Source organism: Xenopus laevis, chromosome 3L, assembly GCF_017654675.1.
Source record: "Xenopus laevis strain J_2021 chromosome 3L, Xenopus_laevis_v10.1, whole genome shotgun sequence".
In the NCBI taxonomy this organism is placed as follows: domain Eukaryota; kingdom Metazoa; phylum Chordata; class Amphibia; order Anura; family Pipidae; genus Xenopus; species Xenopus laevis.
This window is the reverse complement of record NC_054375.1, coordinates 97644684-97660340: the sequence shown is the minus strand read 5'-3', so window position 1 is coordinate 97660340 and position 15657 is coordinate 97644684. Positions and strand designations below refer to the sequence as shown.

At 41.3% G+C, this 15657-nt stretch overlaps 1 protein-coding gene across 5 annotated transcripts in view; it reads left to right on the top strand.

Moving 5' to 3' along the window:
* Nucleotides 1-4180: 4180 nt before the first annotated feature.
* The window catches only part of LOC108711293 (unconventional myosin-IXa), a 70419-nt gene continuing 58942 nt past the window's right edge, over nt 4181-15657 (top strand). For 3 of the 5 annotated variants that reach the window (XM_041586672.1, XM_041586673.1, XM_041586669.1), the window contains exon 1: nt 4181-4788. The gene's annotated coding sequence lies outside the window, so the exon portion shown is untranslated. The remainder of the gene's footprint in view (nt 4789-15657) is intronic. The other 2 variants (XM_041586670.1, XM_041586671.1) reach the window with 2 other exon arrangements.

Sequence of the window (15657 nt, the reverse complement as noted above, 5' to 3'; positions counted from 1 at the left end):
GTAAAACCAGGTAAAAAAAAAAACATTAAGGGGGATGTGCAGAAGTATATTCTGCGCCATCAGTTGAACACAATATTGAGAACAGACAAAAGCAGTATAATGCAAAAAATGGCTATGTCTGAGTGATTTAAAGGCTGATGGCACATGGAACATTTTCCTTGCTGATGGTGAAGTGGTGAAATTCCAAAATCCAACCCTCTACTTCTCATTTGTACTGGAGCTTTTCAGCTATTTTAGATACTCTTGTATATTGTTTTGGGGCTAAAAAGCACTAGTATTGGCGCTGCCAGGTGTTTCACCCTGTAGTTAAAGTGAGGTGATAGAGGCAGAGTTGGGAGCTTCTTCTCTGGCTGAAATATGCTCGTGTTGACATCAGCCTTAGCAGGTCCGGACTGAGAATTAAAATAGGCCCTGGCATTTCAGTTACACAGAGGCCCAATCAGCCCACACAGAGGTCCAAACAGCCCCCACCAGCCCACTAAATACTGACTTTCTATGGCACCTTATAGCAGTCAGTCCCTCTGGCATTTGCCAAAACCCACAGATTGTCAGTCCGAGCCTGAGCCTTAGCAACAGTGTTACTCAAGTATGGTGCATATTCATTTTGTCCACATATTGCATGTTGTTTCTTAAAAGTTGAATAAAAAAAATTTGGCACATATAACTTACAAATGAGAAGGACACTGTTAGTTGTGGTGCAAACTGGATCTGTGTATTAGTGTGGGTGTGTGGGTCAGGAGAAACTCAACTGGCACCTGGGCAATTAACCCACAAAATGTTGCCATTGTAGAACCTGTGCCCAACCCATACCTGGGTCTTCTCACTCTGTACACTACTTGTTGTGTGGTCACACACACAGGCTGAGGTCAGCCCAATTAAGCAAGCTGAAAACAGCCGTTGACAACAGCCTGTGTGTCTATAGCCTTACTCACCACTGTGTTTGCAATGGGTCTAATGACATAACTGTAAGTTAATGTGTTCCACAGCAAAATAATTTAGAGCCACCCTATCACTGAACCAGCAGATGTCATCAGATTTGTATCACACTGAAACAGTGAAGAGAGTTTCTAAACACAGCAGCGGAATATTATGCTAGGGCCACACAGGGACTGAAAACCGCTCACTGAAATCCACTACCCAATTTCCACCAAACTGCTGGCAGTAACATTCTCTCTTCTCTTTCAAAAATATTGAATCGGTGAAAACAGACTCAGCAGATTTCGCAAAGAACCACAAGTCTCTACATTTTGAGCCAAAATCCGCCGGTCTGTTTGAGCTGCTTCAGATTCATGCGGTAAAGAAAGTATTCTGCTGCAAGTGGTTGGCCGGAAATGGGGCATCGGATATTGGTGAGCGGTTTTTGGCCCCTGTGTGGCCCTAGCCTTAACCTATAGCAAAACAAAATTCATTAAAGGGGTTGTTCACCTTGACATTAACTTTTAGTATCATGTAGACTAGAGAGTGATAATCTGAGACAATTTCCAATTGGTTTTCAGTTTTTATTTGTGGTTTTTGAGTTATTTAGCTCTTTAATCAGCAGCTCTCCTGTTTCCAATCTGGTTAGCAGAGCTAAAGTTACTAAGCAGTTTGGTCATATGAGGATCATAATATAATCAGCCACTCAGCAAAAGAAGTTTCAATATTTAGCAAGTTGGCTTTAGCCTGACAAACACAGACATCTCCATTTGTCCCTGTACAACTGCATGCTAATTAGATAAAATTCTATGTGGCTACTGCTAAGCAATTTGTATTTTAACAATCAGGTTTCAATTGGATCATGTCAAAATTGTTTATAATTGCATGATGTGACTGCATCTGCTTTTTATAAAAGAACAATTGACATAAAAATCCACAGGAGAGTGAAAAAGTCCAGAGTAAACTCCTGAAAATTCCTGTGGATGACCTGAGAGTGAAAAAGACCAGGGTTGTATGTATATTTGTATGTATATATAGTTATACTTATGAAAAAAGCACTGTACAGCATAACCATAAATTAATAGAACAAACAGGGGGTTATTACAATAATAAATACAAAGTACAATAATAAATACAGAGCTAAACTCCAGACAATGGATGACTTTTCAGTTGAATGAAAAACAGACTAGGGTGTTTGGTAAACACCATGGATGGTTTTCACTAAGCTACAATTCCCAGCATGCACTCTTATCTTAAAACTTTCAAAATGTAGTGCAAATCTTGTGACCTCAAAAGTTACTTAGGGAGCCCAATAGTGATGATTGAACATGCAGTATTTTGCTTTACATAAAAGTTTGCAAAATTTCACACAAATACAATGGATTTAATAGGAAGGCAAAATTACATTGCACGTTGTAACATCAATCTTGAAGATCACCACAACCCAATGCAAACTACTTCCGTGCATGGCAGGCAGCCCCCCACCAATTTAAACACTGTCATGACAGGCAGGCCCCCTATTTTGAAGATAAAGCACTTTCGACTGTTGTTGAAATGTAATCCTGTGATGGTACTGCCTCCTATAGATTCTCGATTGTACACTATGGCCGACTTGTTACCTGAATGGCATGTGAAGAATGCCCACAATGTTGAAGTGTGGGCAACCACAATGCCTGTCTTGGTGTGCTTGGGAGCCAAATACTAAGCCTGTGGGTTCTCGTATATACTGTACACCCATTGCCCCAGGACGATGGTGCAGGGCTGCCCCTCCTCCCTATATGTTGTTGCCTGGTTTTGCTGTCTCCACTGAGCTGGCTCATCATCAACAACACAGTTGCCCCTCTGAACTGTTGCTGTTTTTACCCTCCTGCAGGGTCTGTCCCTGTCCAGTATTTATTCAAAATGTATATAAATTAGGGCCTCGCAGGGCCCCATACCTCCTTGGGCCCCTTGCAGCTGCAGGCTTCCTCTATAGTTAGACCCCTGGACTGTGCTATGTTCTCCTCAGCCAGTATTTCCCCATGCCTGTCTGCTCATCATCTAAAAGATCTTGGGTGTCTGGGTCAAGGTCTGCTTCATACCATATACTCAGAGTCCTGGTCATACTGAAGTGGAACTCCTCCAGTAATAGAAGTAAAGAAAGCAGAGGTAGAGGTAGCACTGGTGAGTGACATACACTAACCTGTTCACTGCTGCTTGGGGCAAAGTGGGTGACTTGGGTGAGCCAGTCCACTGCCTCTGCCTGTTGTGGCACTATGGGTCACCCACTTGTTGAAGCAATATAATCTGGCACAGTCCTGCTGGTGTTATGTGCCCCACTGTTACCAGAAAGAAAACTTTTTTTTAGTGATGGAAATGGCATAAGTGCAGTCAGGTCTGGGTTTCCAAATAGGCCATGCCATTTCAAGCACACAGTGGCCCAAATAGCTCCCCTAAATAGTGACTGTCTATGGCATCCAACAGCAGCCCCTCTTTTTTTCCTGCAAAACATACCACAAGGCAAAATTCTTGTGACAGAAGATTTTCCTGTGTGTGATACAAATTCTCCCACAAAACTGTTAGTAGAAAGTCTTCTTACTAGTGCCAGAAGGTAACAACAGTTACATGTTTCACCACAAACATGGTTCTCTGTACCACAAACACTGGTATATGGGTGCATGTATAGGTGCATGTATAGGTGCATGTATAGGTGCATGTATAGGTGCATGTATAGGTGCATGTATAGGGCAATAGGAAGAGGGGCATCAATAGAAGGTGTAAAGGGCAAACAAGAACTAAACCCCTAAGAATTTGCAGGGGTTCTCTAGTGACACCACTGTCTGTTCCTTATTAAACACCATAAGGCTAGAGCCGGTGCCTTGGGAGGTTAATTGTGGCAGCTGCTGTGAAATCCTTAAGGCCTCTGTTCCCATTTGCTGCATTTCTCTCCCTGGAATGAGGAGTGTCAGTGTGAGTGCGTGTGTGAGTGTGTGTATATGTGTGTATATGTGTGTGTGTGTGTAAGTGTGTGTGTATGAGTGTGTGTGTGTATATGTGTGTGTGTGTGTATATGAGTGTGTGTGTGTATATGAGTGTGTGTGTGTGTATATGTGTGAGAGTGTGTGTGTGAGTGTGTGTGTATATGTGTGAGAGTGTGTGTGTATATGTGTGAGAGTGTGTGTGTGAGTGTGTGTGTATATGTGTGAGAGTGTGTGTGTATATGTGTGTATATGTGTGTGTGTGAGTGTGTGTGTATGAGTGTGTGTGTGTGTGTGAGTGTGTATATACCCAGTGGATGTGTCTCTGTGGAAGGTTGGCATGTGGGTACCTTGCAGCAGTGTCTCACCCTACTCTAATAGATAGGCTGGGCCCTTTCTATCTCCAGTCTGTCTCTACCCGGCAGTTCTGTCTCTTTTCGTAGTAAATCTCAGTGTGTCTCTCTCCTTTTGAACACGCCTGTCTGGGCTGCTCCCTCCCCCTCCTGTCTCTCTCTCCACCCTGCAGTCACATCCTGCAGTCTCTGCCTCTCCATCTGCTGTCTTGTGGGTTCTCTTCCTGCTGGGAATTAAAGCGATCTATAGGGATCTGTCCGGCCCGTGCGAGCTGTCATTGCTCCGAGCCAGGACTGTATGTCGGGATATCTCTCCGCTGCTGCCTCGCCTCACCGGACTTATCAACCTGACTCCCGATTTCCTGCCTAATTTCTCCCTATTGCAGCTTCAAGGCCTAAATGTGACTGCCCCTGGTTTCTGTACGCGTCGTTTTCTGGATCTCTAGCTGGAGCTGTGTCTTGGACCTTCATGCCTATTCTTGGGCGCTGAGCTGTCTCTTGCGGTCTCTGGATGTCTCTCTCTGTTGTCAGAAGGCCTGAAATCGCCGGGGGCCGAGGTACGGGTAAGTGACACTTGCAAGCCCAGTAGAAGACTTCCTAGTGCAACGCGCGGCCCCCCAGCTCTCTAGAACTAAAATCCTGCTTGTTGGCTGTCTGGGGATGCTGGGAGTTTTAGTCCAAAACAAGTGGGAGTTGCAGATAGATACCCCACACACTGAGCCCAACTAGTCAGGACAGAGGGCTGCTGCTATACTATGGCCTCAATATGTATCAAGATCAATATGTATTACTGTTCAGCAGTGACTGGTGCCAGTGAAGATAATGTGCCATCAGTATATGTATCAGTATATGTATCCCTGCTTCATGCTCCCTGCTGTGCCTCTCCCACCAAATGTGACAGAGCCCTACAGCCCACTCATTCCTTCCCATCACACTTATGTGGGACCTTCTTTTGTCATGTTATATAGGCCAGTATGGGTAACCCCTGGCTTTCCAGCCCCTTGTTTAACTGCAATTGGCATCAGCTAAGGAGTTGATTGGGAGTTGTAGTCCAACCACCTCTGGACATGCCATATTGGTTCACACTCTTAAAGACCAGATGCCCACCTTCTCCCTCCCCACACCGACTATATCCCGACAGCTGCGTAACAACCACTGTGACCTGTTGTCTGTCATTCATGGCACACTAGGGGCTTGCAGGGCATTAAGTAATGAGTAATGATGCTGTCAGTATTCTCGGTATTTGTGGTATGTCTGTAAAGTATTTTGGATATGGGAGATACTGTGAGAATGGAACAAGAGTGAATGTATGTATAAAACCCCCATAAAAGCCATCATGCTCATCCACTTAGCGCTGTTTAACTGTAGTTTCCCATAACTCCTACCATTGCTGAGTCTTGCGTTGCCTATATTATATACTATTAATCAATCTGCATATCTCTATAGAAAATCTGATGTATGTGTTGTCACTCAAGAACACCCATTGCTGTGTACAGATTGTCTCTGTTCTACTTTGTCCATAAAACTTACTTTATACGCCCTCTATTCACAAACTGCTCTATAGCCATATATTTGAATACTTTAACATTCTTTGCTGTAATGTTTCCACCTTGCCTCTTATCTCTTTTACAACTGTGCCTGTTTTGGTCCAGTGGCTCTTTGAAGGTTATTTCTCAGTTCAGTCCTCTAACAACCTACTGTTACTTTACATAGGAGTGGACAAAATGCTAAATAGTTAGGTGCCCAACCAGTCTATTCTGGTAGCCAGACACAATGTAGCAAGAGCCTGTTAAATGGTGTATGTCCATGAACCTTATGTGATTGTTCAACACAAAGTTAATGCTAGAAGAGCAATGGTTTATGTATGTGTATATATATATATATATAAAATTTATTATTATTATTATTATTATTATTATTATTATTATTACACTGAAAAAGGAATCATTAAAATAAAAACATTTCCTAAAAATTGACAATTTCGGGGATGGCCTTCCTCTAATTCAGATCTTTGTGGATATTGGGTTTCCCAATAAATTATTGCCCAGGCTCAGGTTCTTGTATTATCCCAACTAGTCTACACAGCTTGTCGCAGTGCAACTTTATAAATCTCTCTTTTACCCTGGTAAACCTGTCATTACCACCCTATAACCAGGGGAGTTACCCATGCCATGCTTACCGCAGCATGAGCAATCGCTAAAAAACAGAAGCATTTTAAAGTTAACAAAGTGACTTTATGCCACCCCTGGTATCCTGCTCACACTGCCTCCTGGGCAAAATTCTTACCATTCCTCATGGCTGGAGTGGGCCTGGCTATAACATAAACTATATATCCACTTAGCTACAATTTCTGTTGTTCCATCCAATTATTCCACAGAATTTATCATACAGTATGTGTAAATGTAACTTGTTATAATACACAAAAGCCATGAATATCTTGTAAATTATATCCTTATAAACGGTGAGTTCTGATGCCATCAGTTATAAGGTGAGTTCTGATGTCATTTCTGTCACATGACTCATTGAAACTTGTGTATTATAATAAATAAAGTACCCCCAGTTGTAAATATGAGGATATTAGAAGTTACCTCGGAGTTCCATGACCTGTATAAAAACACTCGGCCTTCGGGGTACTTTATTCACTATATTATAGAGTATTATCAGATGTTTGCATTATGCTGTCTGTATGTATCCATGATCTAAGTTACAGCATTCTGATTCCAGGAAACTTGGGTTTGATTCATTTGCCTTCTCTTTCTGACCTTGGATAATTCACTCCATCTTCCCACTCCAAGCCCCAAAATAGACAGTAATCTCTTCAGTGCAGAAAATACTGGAACCTGAATATCTCTATGTACTATCTATAATAAACAGTATATAATGTAATGTACATCTTGGTGATCAGACTATTTATATATAAAGAAGTCCAACAGTCCATGACATGTACTAGTCACATACTAGACATGGAACTATCTGGTGTTTTCTTTTATCCTTTATAATTCACATTAAAGGAGAATTAAACCCTAAAAATTAATATGGCTTGTCAATAGCAGCAATGATCCAGGACTTCAAACTTGTCACAGGGGGTCACCATCTTGGAAAGTGTCTGTGACACTCACATGATCAGTGGGCTCTGAGCAGCTGTTGAGAAGCTAAGCTTAGGGGTCGTCACAAATTATCAAGCAGAAAATGAGGTTTTTCTGTAATATAAGCTGATGCTATAGGGCTGATTATTAAATTCTGATGCTAATTGCACTGGCTTCTGTGTTGACATGTAGTAATTATCTGTATTAATTACTAATTAGCCTGATATTGTGACATTTATATTCTAAGTGTACTGTATATTGTGAGTGGGTCCCTAAGCTCAGTAAGTATAAGCTCAGTAAGTGACAACAGCACAGAGCATGTGCAGTGTATCAGCAGAAAAGAAGATGGGGAGCTACTGGGGCATCTTTGGAGACACAGATCTTTACTGCTAAAGGGCTGTGGTTGCCTTGGGCTGGTACAGAAGCCTAAAACATAATGTACAACATTTCTAGCTACTTCGTTAGTTAGGCTTTAGTCCTCCTTTAAGAGGTACATTATTCAACACAATACACGATTAGTAGTTTTGGTGCTAGATCCTGTGCTATGAGCACTGCCACATGTATAAAGACGTTTTTATTTATGACTTTATACAAGTCATAAATAAGGTTGCCACCCGGCTGGTATTTCACTGGGCTAGCTAGTAAAATACTAGCCAAGCCCTGGGACAGTATTACAAATTTTCTGGTAATGTACTTGCTGCTAAATTTGCAATATGTAGTCCAGCTCCTGGCCTGCCTCCTGTCCATTCTAATCTCCCCTATTTTGTTAATATCTTGGACCTGCACACTCCACAATTAATAATAGTATTCACACAGTGGTATTTGTAAAAAAGTTTTTTTATATATATAATGCGTTATCAATACATAAAGAAACAATTTTCTCTACAATTGAGGTAAGTCAAAAACATATAACATCAAGTTTGCAATGCTTAGTAATTACATACCACAACTTTGCAACGCGAAAATCGAGCCTACATGAAAACATGTCTGTCACATGTTTTTGACTTATTAATCGTGGAGTGTGCAGGTCCAAGATATTAACAAAATAGTGTTTGTGATCACTTTATGGGAGTGGTTGTGGACTTATTATTGCACCTCCTTAAGCCTTTAAACTTTGACTTGATTGGTGTGCCCGCCATTCATTTGTGTTCCATTCTAATCTCCCCTCCCAGCTCCCAAAGGGACCAGCCCTACTTCCCAAATCTCCTCCGGATTCAACCCTTGACCCAACAACTCTGCCCCATCACATCTCTTCTCCTTACTCCATATCCCACCTTTTCCCATAACGGCCCTGCCCCTGGTAGCTCCCGCCTGTAAAAACTGTCAATCCTAGTCATAAGACTGCAGGTGACTTTACAATAACAGTTGTGAGATTATTGCTTACAGTATTTAAGAAATGTCACATCTGTATAGTTGTCCTACACAAATCTGGCATGAAGCATGCCATGCACACGCTGAATAGTTTTAATATTTCACTGAAAGACCAAAAGTAAATGCAGTGCAGATGGACACCAGTGGAATCAATTGATCAGAATTTGATAAACACACACAGATGGGTCAGCCACAGGCCCTGATTTGTGGCTAGGCCACAAAGGCCCGGGCCTAGGGTGGCAAAAAATTAAGGATGGCATTCCGCCCAGCTGCTTTATGGGAAGCTGTGCGCCCCCAGTTTGCCAGCGCTTACTCGCTTTTGCTCACGTGTGGGGGGGTAGTGCGGGCTGGCAATTGGACCGCACAGCCTAGGGGCGTCCGTCTGAGAAATCTGGCCCTGTCAGCCATCTACACTGTTTTCAATATTGGCCATCCAGCTTTGGCCTGATAGTTCCAGAGTTAGTAAAGTACCAAGCTGAGTGATAACATGGCATGGGGGAATCTTAACATTTTGCCAGAAACAGAAGAATCGACTTGACCTATTGGTGATTTTGTGGCCTTTGCGAACACTTGGCTCTTCTTGATATCTCTTTGTGCTCTTGTTTTTGGAGCAAATAAATGCATTAATTAACAGAAGAACATAGGAGTTGAATGTTTGCAATAATTCAGGGCAGACTAACATCAGACTGTTAACATCAAAACTATAATAATATTGTTATATTGCAATCAGATCTTTTAAAAACTTTACTTTTGCTCTGTATTATGTAAGGGTAATGATAATTACATCATATTGATCTAATTTCTGCTTTCATTCTATGCTATTGTCACTGCTATTTGTGTAACTCCTAGGAGCGCAGATAAACGTTTCCTAACTTTTACGCCTTGGAACAACAGCCTCATGTGATATTTCAGATGATGGGTGAGAATCCTTAAAATCCTTAAAAATCAAAAAAATTCAGATTGGTTTCAAATTCCTTGTTTACGAGCCTAGTAATGAGAGCAGTCATGTTACTGTTCTTCCTCAGGCCTTTTGCGTTAATGTTTAGCTGGATATACAATAGACTACTTTGCTTTGATGTTGCTGATATTCCTTGTCATGCACTGGGCATCTCTTGGTTTGACAAAATAACTAGTGTGCATAGTTCTGAGCTTGGGAAAAGGGATTGCCTCTTCCTTGTGTATTAGCAGTGTGTACATTGTAGTACATGCTGTGGATTTACATTGAGGTCTGTGGAATGTTACAATATGTCAAAGTTTGCATGAATTTTTATCCAGTACTGTGGGGCTGTGCCTTTAGCTGCGTTCTACAACTGCACTCCATGTTTTGCTCTGCATTCCTCTGCGTTGTGGTATGCTTGTCTGCTTTGCCAAATGGACAGCTGTATGGTTTATTGTGATGAATCTATCATTATCATGTGTATGTGGAGAATAAGGCTTGGCCTGAAAAAGCACTCAGTGCAGAAGTGCCTTGATTTCTATCATCTATTATAGAGGATTGGAGGAGAACTATCCAACTGTGACATCAAATAGTGCCTAGCATAATATATTTAGAATCTAATTGCTACCCAAATATTTCCCTTGGGGAATCAAGATGAGCCAGCCTTTTGTATTCAGATCCATTAAATGTGTCTGTATGGGAGGTGGTCAAGGGTTAAATAGAGCCTGTTTCTTGCACAAAGCCCTTTTCATGTTGTGGGACGATGACATTTTTCACATGACGGGATATCCCGGACAGTGAGAGGGAGAGAGTGGGTCTGCATACGCCTTCCTTGTTATATGCACTATGCAACTAAATGCATTATCTTTGTAGAGAGCACTCTTCTGTGGTATTGGTGTCTTCTGCCAATGTGTCATCTCTGGGTTTAAGTGTTCATTAGGGAGTGGCCCTTACACATGTTGTTGAATTGCTTCTCCACAATAGTTGTTGTTCAGTAGCATCTAAAGGGCCACATTGTATCACATTTACAGCATTTACCATAACAAAAACTATAATTGCCATGGCGTACATGGTATGCATCTTGTCAAGTCTCTGTGCCAAACAGCCTTTTGTATTTATATTATTTTCTTTATTTATTTAGAAAGAACAATAAGGAAAAGGACAGTGTAATTGGTAAAAATAAATACTGTATATTTGCGTGATTAAGGCATAGGTTGGGCTGGAAATGAAATAAATGGGACAGGGTAGGAATGAGCTAGTTTAGAAGAGAAGCAGTTTATAATGTTAGGACAGGAGGTGCTGTTTAGGTTACAGGGCCACTGTTAGACTGGATGGGGCCCAGGGCAACACAGGGCTATTGTTATTCTGAGGGGTAATGGCGTTTGCTTTGGCCTTTGCTTTAGTGGCAGTTGCTTGGCTAGAAAATGTTCTTGGCATGAGAAATAATACACTGTATAATAAGTGATAGATTCCCTTTTAGTATTGGCATCAGGGATATACATCCTTTAGCACTGCTTCTAATGAACTAGCACTCACAGGTCAACAACTGAAGACTCTCAGGGGTGATGGGAGTTGTAGCTCAGCAACAAGTGCTGCAGCTTGCCTGTTATCTATTTTAGCAGTTATGTGACGTTGGGGACCACATGACCCTCTTCTATAAATGTGTATATGTGTGAATACCTCATGGATTAGGAGCTGGGGGAAATTTGAAGTAGTTGGGGACATGTCTAGAATTGCCTTGTAGGTCGAAGTGAGAGTAGTGGATGGACAGAAAATAGATGATGATTTGAAGGAATGACAGATGCACAGGGACGTGACTTTATGAGGCCCTCTTCAAAAATATAATTGGTGAACCTACAAAGCTGCTTACTGGGTTAATATCATTTTATATTTGATGATTTGTGGGATTAGCAAAGAGCCTGGAAATTGAATCGTAGTAAGGTCAGCCATAAACACTAAACAACACCAAAGAAGTCTGTGTAGCCAGTTAGGCTATTGCCTCTTCAGTTGCCCTCAGGCAGAAATTCTAGCCATTGTGCCACTATGATTAACAAATTAGCCCAGTTTACCTTTTGCACTTTGCTCTATTCCTTTTTTACATTACCTTGCTGTCTTCACATCTGGGTGTCTACATCGTACATGAATAGAGGCTGTATATGTTTGCCTTGTAGATGGAGGATATGGGAGTTTGAAAGTGACCAAATTAGAATGCAGAATGCAATGTAAGAAGTAGGTGGGAAGCCTGGAATCTTGGAAAGGTTGTGGCATGAATCACTCTGAAGGTTAATGGATAGAGAAATATTTTACTAGATGACATTAACGGCATATGAATGGAGCACGAGCTGGCCCAGTACATGTTTGGCTAAAAACATAATACCAAATCATCATACAGCATAAGCTACACTTCTATGCGTTGCCTTTTTTCGTGCCTGTATTGTTTACTGCATGTGCCCATAAAGGATGAGATTGTGAACAGTTATGATTTAAATCTTGGTCAGACACACAGGATGACATGTCAGTCATTTCTGACACTAGACTGGATAGAAGGAGGGTATAGATTAGTATATAGATAATTAGTGTATAGAAATGTAGCTAGTGCCATTTAAATTAGATGTAATTCAGGAACTGGTCCTAAAATATTCACAGGCTACATTCACTGTCATTATTCATCATTTTCCATATCTCCGGGTCACATCCATATATGTGTCATTGTCTTTGTCATTTGTTATCCTGAAATATGCTGCAGACCTTTGCCATAAACAGCCTGTTAAATGTTTCAGTCCCAGTATTGACATTACCAAGCATGGGCAAGAGGTGACCTATCTGACCTCCAAAATCTGTCACTGACAATCAGTGTGGCAGGAGGCCATTCTGTCCTTTTTGTTGTATCCATACAGATCTTAGGATGCATTGCTCCTTTGTTTAAGGGTTGTGTTGGGTGCGATGGTTCTGGGTTGAGTCGGGTCCCTTCCTTGTGTCACTCTGGCTGGGTGGGTCACATTCTCTATGCCATGTGTCAGTTCCTCTTGTCACTGGAAGCTCTTTGTAAGGGGACAGACTGTCTGGCTTTGTTTTAATTTGTGGAAGTAACATTCTCCATTTAATGTCAGAATGAACACACTGTTATATCACAACTTTGCCTGAAATAGAACCTGCAAGACACTCAGAAACCACCGTAACAACAACAACATTTTTTTTCACTCTAACATTTCCTGCACTACATCATAGTAACTCATATACTGTCATATTCTTTTTGTGGCACTTCTTCCTCTGTAGGCTGCACCCCATTCTCATTCAATATTCACACTCCACACCCACCATTAGATTTTCCAGCATGGTTTTAAACCCATGAGCCAATACTGAGGGGGATAATAACTGATTACCATGGGGCAACATCAGTTATTTTTGTCCTGATCACTAGTATCAAAGTTTCCATGATTTCTAATTGTAAAAGGTTGTCCATGTGCCAGAAGTGGTCATTCTGAAGAACGGTGGCTCTACTGAGTGTGATATCATTGTATTATATTCTATCCTACGACAAACATAATATGAGACAATTGGAGTAATTAGGAAAAGTTATAGTGTAAGAGCAGGCAATCAGAAATGATCGCAGGCATAAGATCATTTAATATTCTTCAGTTTTTAAAAGCTAGTGACAAATAATTCAAGGGACAGGTAGTCAAATCCAGGGGGCTGTCCTTATACATTTGGGATCCTTGGCAACTATGCAGTAAATAATTCAGCTGTTTGGACATACTGATAGCTAAAGTTCACACTAACAGGAGGATTAGATGAACACAAGGCCTCCTGACCCTGTTTTGTGTATTTGTAGAAAAAAAGAGGCTGCATATACTGAAAACAGCAAGGGTTAAGCCATTCTTCCCCTCCTTCAGGTTTTAGAATGTTCCTTGCTGTATATTATATTCTTTCTGTAAACATATGAAAGAAAAGAAATGCAAAAAGCCAGAGAGATAGCAAAGATATGCATGAACGTGAAATGTGAAGTTACTGTACATAGAATATTTATATCGAAAGGATACTCTACAGGAAGAATTTGAGGGCGGATACTTGTGTGACATGGGAGATATGTTCAACAGAATATGTGGCTGTAAATTTCTGCTGAAGGTAGTTTCTACTGCCTAGGTTGCAGTAGTATTGTTATATAGCACCAACATATTCTGCAGCGCATTACAGAGATTATGAATTATTCAGTCCCTGTTACAGTGGGCATTTCATTATTAAGGTATCTCAAGCTGTATGTTTCTAGAATGTGGAAGGAAATCCATGCAGACATGGAGAGAACATACAAGGGCTCATTTACACCCACAGATGCAGTAGGCAACTTACGCTTTACCCTCAGTGAGCTGCGTCTAAAACCACTTTCATTAAAGGTACTTGCGTCCAAATGTGCTCTTCGCATTTCCATATAGTTGCGCTCAGTGCAGGACTTTCTGCCTTCCGTTCCGACTCTGCTGTACCATATGCCAGGCAGACTTTGAAAATATTTGGCGCAGCTGTGTCTCATTGCAATAAAGTGCATGCACAGTTGCATCCATTTTGACAAGTCAGATGCAGTTGCACGCAAAATAGTTCAGTTATGTCAGATTCAACACCCGCATAGCACCCAAAATGACAATAGAACTCAGGGAAAAACAGTTCATTGTGGGGGGAAAATGGTGACTGAGCTTGAAATTGCACTCTGCAGACTCCTTGCAGATAATCATGAATATGTTAATGATTTTGTTTATCACGTTGGTATTGAAATCAGTCCACCTTCAGAATTAAAGGGGATCAAAATCCAAAAATAAAATTAAGTGTTTTCCCTTTCTGCGATGAACATTCTCTCTTGAAACAATGTAGCAGAAGTCAGCCTTGGATGTTTCTTCACAGTCATTGGCAAGATTCTGCAACATTGTTTACAAGTCAGAATCATTAGGCAGAGAATAGACAGGCAGTAGTGATGTGCGGGACGACCCGATAGTGATGTGCAAGCAGGTTCAGGCCAACCTCGCTCGGCCATTTGGGGGTCGCGGGCGGGTCCGGGTTGAGTTCTTCTTCTTGCGGGTCGTGGAAAATTCGACTTGCACATCAGTAACAGGCAGATAATATTTTCAGTATCCGTTATATTTGCAAACCATTTAAAATGTGCTTTTCTTGTTTTTTGGAACAAACTTAGAATCACCACTTTTTTTTTTGAGTTTACTTATAATTTTAAAAGTATGAAATAAGGAAACCTTCAGCATTGGCCTTCCTTTTCTTTTTTGTATCGAATAATAATGGTAACATTTGCCTTTTCTTTAGGCCTCTTTCTATATTGACTATATCCTACCAAATGTAAGGACTGGGGCACATGGACGTTGGCTCCCCTGATCTCAACCTGTATATTTTCGCAGTGTAAGAAAAACGGATCTACTCCCTGCCCCTGCTCCATTTATCTCAGCTGCTTCAGCCCTCATGCAGTTGGATCTAATGCTCCTATGCTGGTATTATCCTTCTGTCCTGCCTGCACCTGGATCTATTGTGTCAGTCCTCGTGCAGGCTCATGCTGTGGATTTCATGGTCAAAACGTAAGAGTTTGCATTCTCATGCCGCAATCCGCCTTTTGTGCCTGTACTCGGGCTGACACAATAGATCCGGGTACAGGCAGGACAGAAGGCTAATGCCAGCATAGGAGCTGTTTCTTGGTTTGCATATTTCAGCTGGCTGATTTTGATCCCCATTGCGACAGTAAACGTTTTTGCCACGCTAAGAATAAATACAATAACTTCAAATAGCCACGTTAGTGTTGAACATACTTATCAGCACTGGCATTTTCTGTTGCAGTTAAAAGAATAAACACAAAAGCGATATAGTAACCAAACAATGTAGCAGCCAGAGCAGAGATAATATTCAATGAGTACCACACCCCTAAAGGTTTTCAATCAATAGGGATATGTAATATGTAATGTAAGTTTACAGGTCCCTGTTAGTGGAAGAGTAAACGTTATCTTTACCAATTCTCCTGGGAGAGGAGGAGTTAGCATAGTGATAGCCTGCAT